Source organism: Microtus oregoni, unplaced genomic scaffold (assembly GCF_018167655.1).
Source record: "Microtus oregoni isolate MIOR12 unplaced genomic scaffold, Mior012 000010F_ref0000083, whole genome shotgun sequence".
Classification (NCBI taxonomy): Eukaryota; Metazoa; Chordata; class Mammalia; order Rodentia; family Cricetidae; genus Microtus; species Microtus oregoni.
The window spans coordinates 21255242-21265231 of NW_024543069.1; the positions used below are offsets into that span (position 1 = coordinate 21255242).

The 9990-nt window shown below is 40.1% G+C and overlaps 1 pseudogene; it reads right to left on the minus strand.

The window, feature by feature from the left end:
* Positions 1-7893: 7893 nt before the first annotated feature.
* Positions 7894-8340, minus strand: LOC121452682 (annotated as a pseudogene).
* Between the last annotated feature and the right edge of the window lie 1650 nt (positions 8341-9990).

The window sequence follows — 9990 nt, forward strand, 5'->3', positions numbered from 1 at the left end:
GTCTCTACAGACAGACAGGAAGTGATATGGCTGGGTGGAAATAGGACTATAAGGTGGAAGGAGACAGGAGCTCAGCCCTTTTTTCAGTCAAGGAGTTAGCAAAGTAAGAGTTGGCTGTGGCTTGCTCCTTTAAGGCACTGATCTTTCAGTATTTACCCTGGTATCAGGCTCCATTTAGAACTCGTACAACAATTGGCACCGAACACGGGCCTGAACCCATGACCCTGGAATTAAGAGTCTCATGCTCTACCGACTGAGAGAGCCAGGCTGTAAGACCTGTGGCATTTGGAGCCCAGGTGCTTCTGGAGTTTGGGTGGAAGCTGAAGACTGTGGCAAAGAGGCTACAACACATGCTCCTCCAGCAGACAGCCGCACACCCATGTGCATACAGGCGGCACTGAATATATTTTGTGGGTATTCAGTTTGAAAAGAGAAAGAGAGTGCACATGAAGTACGGAACAGAAGTAGCAGTAGAGGGGCATTGAGGAGGAATGCCAGCTGGGGCAAGTGGGTGGTGGATTAGATCCAAACATTCTATACATGTGAATATTGAACAAAATATTTTTTAAAAAAGCTTGTCCAAAGTGGCACAGCCAGTAAATAATGGATCCTGGACCAAGGATCAAGGACCAGGCTTTATAGTTACAGAACATGCTTTGTAAACCTCGGATTATAACACTTCTAAAAGGGTTAAGGAGGAATGGCCATTTTCCTAGATGGCACTGTTAGCAAACCCATCAGAAACAAGTCTGACCTAATTTTAACATTTTCTTCCAATAACCAATATTTGGAGGACTTCTGTCCTTCTAATCCCTTCCCTCTTTCTGCCTTTGTTTCTTCCTTTTATTCAAGGTCCCTAGAAACTGTGCTGTCCAATAGAACCTTCTGTCACAATGAAAACATTTTATACCTACTGCAATGTGCAATGTGGTGGCCATGAGCTCCTCTTGAGAACTGAACTGTGGCCAGTCCCACTAATTGATAACTTTGTTTCATTTTAATTAATTTAAACATAAATTCTCACATGGGGCTAGTGGTGGTACTAATTAAATTAATTTATATATATATATATATATATATATATATATATATATGATTGAAGTAATGACAGTCTGATCTAATATTCACCAAACACCTGAGACTTATTTCAAATATCAAAACAAGCCTGTGCAGTAAATACCAGTATTTTCATTTTACAGATTCAGAAATCCTGTCTGACAGAGAACAATAGACCTTCCTGGTATTGACAGCAAATAAGAGAGACAGGAAAAGAAGAGAAATTAGGGTTTGGAAATTAAATTTTCTTAGATTTTGAAAATGATTTCAGAGAGTTCATATTGTATCAGATTCCATCTCAGGGAGCCTTTCACAGCAGTAGATACTCAATACAAAATTTAAATGAACAAGTTAAAGTCTTACATTCTACAGAGAATGGTAGCCCATTCATTACTTCTTCGCTTTGCCAATAGTGGGGAGATATAGGTAAAACAAAAATATAAAAAAGGTCTAATACATTTCTGAAGGTTGTTAAATTTGATAGCCTGAAAGCTGCAAAAATAAGATTTTTCTTGATAAAATATGATTAATTTGATATGTTCCTACCCACAAAATAAGGAATTGATTATTCCATCCTTCATCTCTTTGAAATATTCATTGATTCTTAAAGTAAAACTCAATAGTACCGTCTTAAAAAAATCAAGGGTTTCCTAAACAAAAGCAATCTATGAAGAGACATTCTTACCAGACAGAGTAGCTCACAAAGACAGAACGTTATCTTCCCTATTCACTGATTGGGAGGCTATAGCACATCAGCTGGTACGGAGTCTATGATTCCTGCCTATTTAATGCTGTTTAGACTCATTTTTTTAAAAAAAAAATGGTCTCCATCTAATTAGTTTACATTTATTTTACCGTTATTAGATAATCTCATGCATGAATAATTTATTTACATCATTTCCTCTCTCCCTTTCAAGTACTCCCTCCTCCTCCAATTAATGACCTTTTCTTCATTGTCGTTGCACAAATACAACCTATGCTCCTATGTACGAGCGTTCAGAGCTGACCACTGTGATAACTCATCATGGCTCTCATCCCTGAAGATGACTCAATCTCCCTCTCTCAGCAGTCATTCAATGATTATCTGTAGCTCTTCATCTAGGGACGGGACCTTATGATATTTCCAAGGCTTTCCAAAATCTGTTTTGTGGGAAATTATTACATAGTCATTTACTAATACAGACCCAGAAAACAATAAACTTTTTACTTGCTTTTTTGTATGTTTGTTTGGTTAATTTTTGGTTTTTTAAGACAGGGTTTTTCTGTATAACTATGGCTATCCTGAAACTCACCCTATAGACCACGCTGGCCTTGAACGCACAGAGATCTACCTGACTCTGCATGTCTTTCCCCCCCACCCCAGTGCTGGGATTAAAAGCATGCATCACCACCTTTAATGAACGCTTTTTTTTTTTTTTAAGGAAATGTAAGTATTGGTGGCCTTGATGCCCCAGTTGATACCTTTTGGGCAAACATCCTTCATACACTATAACAATTTTTGGAGCTGGAAGCATATCCTCATCTGGGGTATGCTCTTCACATTTCCTCTAGGGAAAAGCAACTTGCATATAACAAGAATAAATTTTAGCATAGCCAAATTCTTCTGATTTCCTTTTAGATTAGAAGTCTGAACCCAGAGTAAGCCTTTACTGTTAGCTTCAGAACCAGACAGGATTCACTGAAGAAAGGAAAGCAGTCTTGGCACTTTCACAAACTACTCCTGGGGATGACTACATGAGGATGGAGAGCCAAGGAATCTATCAGGGAGAAGTGACCAGGGTTATAGAGAAGATAAGATGATACCAGAGCTCCTATATCCATAAAGTGGAGTCCTATTAACAGAGTGCATAAACATATACCCCAGGGCAGATGTCAAGCAAAAGTTAGGACCAGGAAGGAATTGAAGCAGGTGTGTTGAATACAGCACCTGAAACCAAGATGTTCAGGATAGTGTGGTTCCTTCCCTGAGGAGTTATGAATGGTACCTTTCATGGAATGCAGGAGACTAGAAAACATTGCTCTCTGAGGGGTAGAGCAAAGCACACATGGCCAGACAATGACTTTGAGAGAAAAACAGACAAGCTGTATGCCTTCTGCGTGCCGCCTGACAATGTTCACTTCCCCTTCCTCTGTACCCTCATATCATAGTCAGAAGAGGGTTATTATAACATTTATTGTATTATACATGTGTGCACACTTCATTACTATGTCAAAATAACTGAGAACAATGGGAAAGAAAGGTTTATTATGGATCATGGTTTTGGTCCAGGGAAACATGGCCCCGTGTTTCTGAGTCTGCCAAGAAGCAGTACATCACCATGGAAGGTTGCATCAGAGGAGTGCTGTGCTCACGTTGTGGCTGGCAGGAAGTAAAAAGAGAGTCAGAGGATGGGACCAAGGACAGTATCTACTCTTCAAAGTCTAGCTTCCTGGGGCATACTTATATTGACAAGGCTCTACCTTCTAGTTTCTACCACCTCCTCAAAACACCATCAGATTTGGACTCTAACAGTGATTGAACCCATTGATTATGCCAGAGGTTCCATTTCCAACCCTTCCTCCAAAGCTCTGCCTTTGAGCATTGCCTTGAGGCTCAAGCCTTGAACACATGGACTATCATGGCGATACTCCATATCAAAGCCACATCAACACAGCTGTGCATTGTTCATCTGTGCAACTCAACTCATAACTCTTGGTTTCTCAAGCATCAGTATGAAGACAACCCAATTTTTGAATAAAATATTCTTAATTAATAAATAAAGCAAGAGATTGAGGGGCTGTTCAGGCATTGAGGCTGGGACTCATTCATCGTGAAAATCTTGGTAGCATTTAGCTTGTGGACAATGAAAAGACACTGAAGAAATGTGAAGAGAGACCAATAGATTCATATGTTTTAAATGGGTAGATTACACTGGTAAACCAGAAGATAGGTTTACTATGACTCGACATTGTCAGGAAGTATTACATATTCATCAGAAACAAACAGAATTAGTTTTTCCTCTTCACTTTAAAAAAACTGCTTTCTTGATGTCTAGATATGTATATGTATAGACCTAATAATAATCATTTCCTCACTATAATGATCTCTCAATAATGCGGTCACTTTGTCCTAAATTTTGTTTCAGTAGTGGTGTAGAGACTACTCATTCGTTTCCTGGCTGCTCAGACCTGAATAACCACACAGCAGCTATATTAATTACAACGCTACTAAGATATTGATCTTAGGCATGTTCCTGCCTAACTCTTACATCTTAAATTAACCCATTTCTATTAATCAGTATCACCATGAGGCTGTGGCTTACTGGTTAAGGTTCCAGTGTGTCTTTTTCATTCAGCAGCTACATGGCGACTCCCTGACTCTACCTACTCTCTTTCTATATCTCTTCAGATTTCCCAACTGGCTTTATTCTGCCCTGCCATTTATTCATCAACCAATAAAATAACACATATACAGAAGGGCATCCTACATAATTTCCCCTTTTTGTCTAATTAAAGAGGAAGGTTTTAACTTTAACTTAGTAAAATAACATATAAAATCAGTTATCAAGTAAAAATTATGGTTACAATATTTAGTCCATTTACATTTGGCAAATCATCTATCCTATTCTATCTTTGTGAATCTAAAGCTTTATAAACACAAAAAGTTTCTAGCAAAACTTGTCATGAGGAACTAGCTGAAAGAACTGGAACAGAGACTCCCTCACAGCCTCCAAAGGAACTGACCGTGCCAAAGCCTTGATGCAAGGCTTCCATCCTATAGAACAGTAGAGCATGTGCTTCTGTTTTTTAAGGTATCTAGTCTGCAGAACTTAATTATGGGAAGCCCAGGAAGCCCATTCATTATCTTTTGGGCATGCTGGTTATAATTTGAATAACTTTACTTTAGTGAGATGTTTGTATATTTATCTACACTTATGACTACAGAGGCTTTGATATTATCCTGGTCTTCACCTCTATTTCTGGCACAGTATTGATTTTTATTATTTCCCTCAAAGCCTTGCTATACCATGAGGCCCCTACCAAACCTATTTCCTTGGAGAAGCGTATAATCCCTCATCGAGTTGGTTAATTGGAGTATAGCAGTAACTAGGAGACTAGTTTTGTATCTTTGTGCTAACATTTCTAGCTCCTCTCCACTTTATTCTGCACACCTGGGTTCTGCACTTCTGTGTTTTCATGCTTAGCCACAGGTGATCATTGTTGACCAGCTGCCTGCTCTCTCTTGTGAGAATAAGTGCGCACATCTTTCACACTTTCACAAGTTGTTAGTTTTGACTTTACCCACACCTCTTATCACTGATACAGTTATAATTTATAGTTTCATTTGTTTGACACCTTTTTCTCTTTCAAAAGCTTTCAATTTTAACCTGCTGATATGTAAAGTACTATAGTAAGTGCTTCAAATACAGAGATGAATAAAATACAGTCCTCATCTTCAGAAGACCATCACTTACTTTCTTAAGCCTTTTCTTCCTAGTCTTCATGGGATGTTATCTGCTGTTTAGGACCAAATCTTTTCATTTTCATACATATCTTACCATGTAATGACTTCTTATACCTTCCTCCCAATCACAGTTAGGAAGAAAAAGAGCATACTCCTAGCTTTTAAGTCCATCAGCTTCCCACTCAGATTTTCAAAAATCACTGTAAATGTGTCTCGGCTTCCTTTATGTAGCAGCTTGTATTCTGAATCAGAAATAGAGGCATTTATGATCAGATAGAAAAGCCACCAGGCTCTGATAGGCTTCCTTTTGGTTTTTTTTTTTTTTTGTCGGGATGTAGTCATCTACCCTCACCTATCACTGTATGTGATACGGCATAGATTGGGATTTTGAGAAGCCATGTTTACCTGAGTAAAAAGATTCTGCTCCTTAATGCTTAGAAATTGTTCAAATTGTGGGAGAGAGAGAGAGAGAGATAGAGAGAGAGAGAGAGAGAGAGAGAGAGCGATGAAAGAGGTATCTTGATAGAGGAAGCCATTATGGGGTTAGGGAGAAACCTGGTGCTAGGAAAATTCCCAGGAATCCACAAGGATGACCTCAGCTAAGACTCCAAGCTATAGTGGAAATGGTGCCCACTGGCCTTCCCCTGTAATCAGATTGGTGACTACCCTAATTGTCATCATGGAACCTTCATCCAGTAGCTGATGGAAGCAAATGAAGAGATCCACAGCCAAGTACTGGGCCGAGCTCCCAGAGTCCAGTAGAAGAGAGGGTTGAGGGATTATATGAGCAAAGGAGTCAAGATCATGATGTGGAAATCCACTGAACATCTCACTAGTGAGCTAGTGGGAGCTCACTGACTCTGGACTGACAACTACGGAACCTGCATAGGCCCAAACTAGGCCCTCTGAATGTGGGTGACAGTTCTGTGACTTGGACAGTCTGTGGGCCCACTGCCAATGGGACCAGGATCTATCCCTAGTGCGTGAGCCCATTCTCTATGAAGGGATACCTGGCTCAGCCTCAGTACAGGGGAGAGGTCCTACCTTGGTCCTGCCTCAATTTGATTTGCCAGATTTTGTTGACTCCCCATGGGAGGCCTTACCCTTTCTATAGAATGGATGAAGATCTGGGTGGGGAAAAGGTGGGAGGAACTAGAGGAGAGGAGGGAGGGGGAACTGTGTATGTAAAATGAAAAAATAAAAACTTTTAAAGAAAAAAATTGTTCTGAATGTTTCCAGAAGAAATGGCATACTGTTTTCTCTTTAAGCAAAGGTTTAGTAATTGTGTTATGAAAGAGAAATTTCCTATAGGCTCAAGTTTTTGAATGCTTGGTCCCCAGTTGGTGGCACTGTTTTGGGGCTTGGTCATGGAACCTTTAGGTGCTACAGGCTTATTGGAAGAGGAACATTACTAGTGAATTTTGAGCTGGTATAGCCTCACCCCACTTCCAATTTTCTCTCTCGGCTTCATGTTTGTGGTTGAAGAAGAGACCTCTTAGCTTCCTATTCCTATGACCTTGTGTCATGCCTCACTACCACAATGGACAGACTCTTGTGCCCCAGAACCATAAGGCAAAATAAACTATCTTCATTTAAGTTTCATTGGTCATGGTGTTTTATCACGGCAAAGTAAGTAACTAGCACAGACAGGGAGTTGCATTTTTTCCTTGTCTTTTTTTCTCAATGTCAATGCCACTCATTCCTGTATCTGCTTAACCCCAACATTGATTTTCCCAATACTTCCTAGTACCTTTTAGAGTATATATTCATTTTGGAATGTTTCTTAAGTTGTTTACTTTTCTCTTTTTTTTTTCCCAGGGAGTTTCCATCTTCCTTAATAAGCTACAGTACAGAAAGAAATTCTTGACACCATTGAACCTTCTTCGAAAAGAAAAATTTGTATGCATTTTGGAGCACACATAATTAAAGACTACCTCCGTGGAGAAAACAAACATGACACTTGCTTTACAGGTCATTGGAATAGGAGTCTTTGTTCTCATACTTTCTAGATTACTTGAAGAAAACAAAACGAAACAGAGGAGGCTGATTTTCAAAGTTGCCATGAAAAGAGATTTCAGAATGCCCCATATCCAGCCATAGACACGTCTGTTTCATCACAATAACTATGGTGTGGCATCTTCAAGGCCTAGCCCAGAGTCACAGTTCCGCCTACAGAAAACATTTCAAGGCAACAGAATTTCCAGGTCCAGTCTAACTTAGGCAGCTGTGTTTATAATTTCAAGTTTGGCTGCCTAATTGGTATGTTTTTTTTTTTAACATATCTTGCCTCAAGTTTATTTGTAAAACCAGCATAAGGTCCTGATCATCTGCAAATACTGTATAGATTTTCACACCAGTCTATCTGTCTTCACATTGGCAGACTGAAACCTTTTTTATGGGGCCTTCACAGGGGCCTGGGCACCTTTGAGAGCCTGAGCTGCAGCCGAGGCCTCTGCCTTGGTTTGAACCTTGGGCTTTGTTTTTTGGAGCCTACTACCCCTGGACATGTAGCTTCTAATCTGTTTTCCAAGTTTGGAACGAGCAGTGGGAGTGAGATGGCTGAGTTTGCGGGTGGGGCCATTTGGCACCGTGGGCTTCACCACCTGGGGCTTCACCAGGGCCTTGATGGCCTCTAAACGTGCGCTCATGGCCTTTGCATTATTTGCCTGCAACTTCTTCAGGCCTTTCTTGTTCTGCTTCTTGGAAAAGCGCATGTTCCTCAGGAACTTGGAGTCGACCTCCTTGAGAGATTAGTATCTTTGTGACCGGGGTTTCTTGATGCCATTTCTGTGACGTTTCCGGGACTGGTTGTGTGTGGTGTGGTTCTTGGACTTGGCCATGGCTGGACGGCAACTGGCGGCTCCCTTGTATGGTGTTTTACCAATACAAAACTCTTTCCCGGGGAAAAGAGATAGAAACTAAATATTCCCATTCCCCTTCATCTTGAAGATAATATCTAGATCCTTCTCTTCATGTTTTAAGCATTTTTTTTCAAAGATCCAGACTATTTAGCTTCTTTTGTCACAACTTACATTACACTTTACTATATACTCAGCTAGCCACCTACCCCTGCCTGTCAACTTTCTCAAATGCAGCTAGTACAGACCCACCCATCTGGCCTAAGTCTTTGCAAACAGGACTGATGCTCAAAGCACTTTGGTAATCAGTCAGGACTGGACTCAGGATATCTGGCTTCTCTCTACTCTTCATTCTGTGTTTCCTGTGAAATTGTAAAGCCTGGCTTGGGTAGCTTCTTTCAATGTTTGCTCTTCTTTTACCTTGGGGGTGAATATGGAAATGCACATTATAATGTAAGGGTAATAATATCCCAAATCCTCTCCATTCATATCTGACATGATCCAGACCAAAGACTTTGCTCCAGGAATGGTGCCCCTAGTGTACAGTAAAGAGACAGCTGACCTGTGGTCACCGTGCTTCCTCAAAGGGAAACTAGACATTGGCTTGAGATCATAGCTACAATCTGAAGCTCAGTTTCTTTCTTAGAAGCAGTACAAGTCCTGTCAACTGAATAGTTTCATCTCCTGCTACACAAGTGTGTCCTAGTGTTGTTTCAATCTTTTAGTGCACATATTGCAATTACTTATTTAGTGACCACAGTGTCCCCACGCTCAAAATAAAGACTTGAAATATAAACCCATATTTCAGTAGTGAGTTTATAGGGTAAGTCTTTATCTTGAACTCCAGGCCTACTAGGAATCTCCAACTTCATGTCTCCCAAACTTTGCATGCCTTGACTATAAGGTTTCCTTTGGTCATGAATTCTCATTTTCCTCTCTTCCAGGCCTCTGAGGAGTTCTTTCTTCTTCTTCAAGATATTCTTCAGATAACATCTCCTCTGAAACTTTTCCTAGCATGCTTCCTACACACAGAAAAATCTGTCTATCATTGGGTCCCTGTGGTTTTTAAGCATATATCTTATATGATCCAGAAAATTATCTATGATAGCCATACTTCTTGTTTTGAATGAGTGAGTTTATTAAGTATATTGAAAATCAAAGTAAAAGAATAAATAACAATAACTGAAGATAGTTACATAGACAGATGATTGATAGATAGATAGATAGATAGATAGATAGATAGATAGATAGATAGATAATAGACATATGATGAAAGAAGGAATGAAAGAAAGAAAGAAAGAAAGAAAGAAAGAAAGAAAGAAAGAAAGAAACTTAGTTAGTTAGTTAGTTAGTTGGGTCCTTGGAACTTCCAGTAGAAACTACTGAGGAAGCCCCATTGAAGCAGCCAGCTGGCATTCCCTGCAGAGAGTCCAGCACAGCAGAGGGTCCCCTCAGATGAGGCTTTCAAATGAAAGAGCAAAGAGCAGCAAGCTGACATCACATCATAAATTCAGGTGCTCATAACATCCAGCAGAAAGCATCTGGGAAAGTTGAGGCAGGGGGCTGGAATTCTGGGTTTAACTTCCTCCTCATGGATGAGCCCCCCACATCTCAGCTCCCAACTTCTCTTAA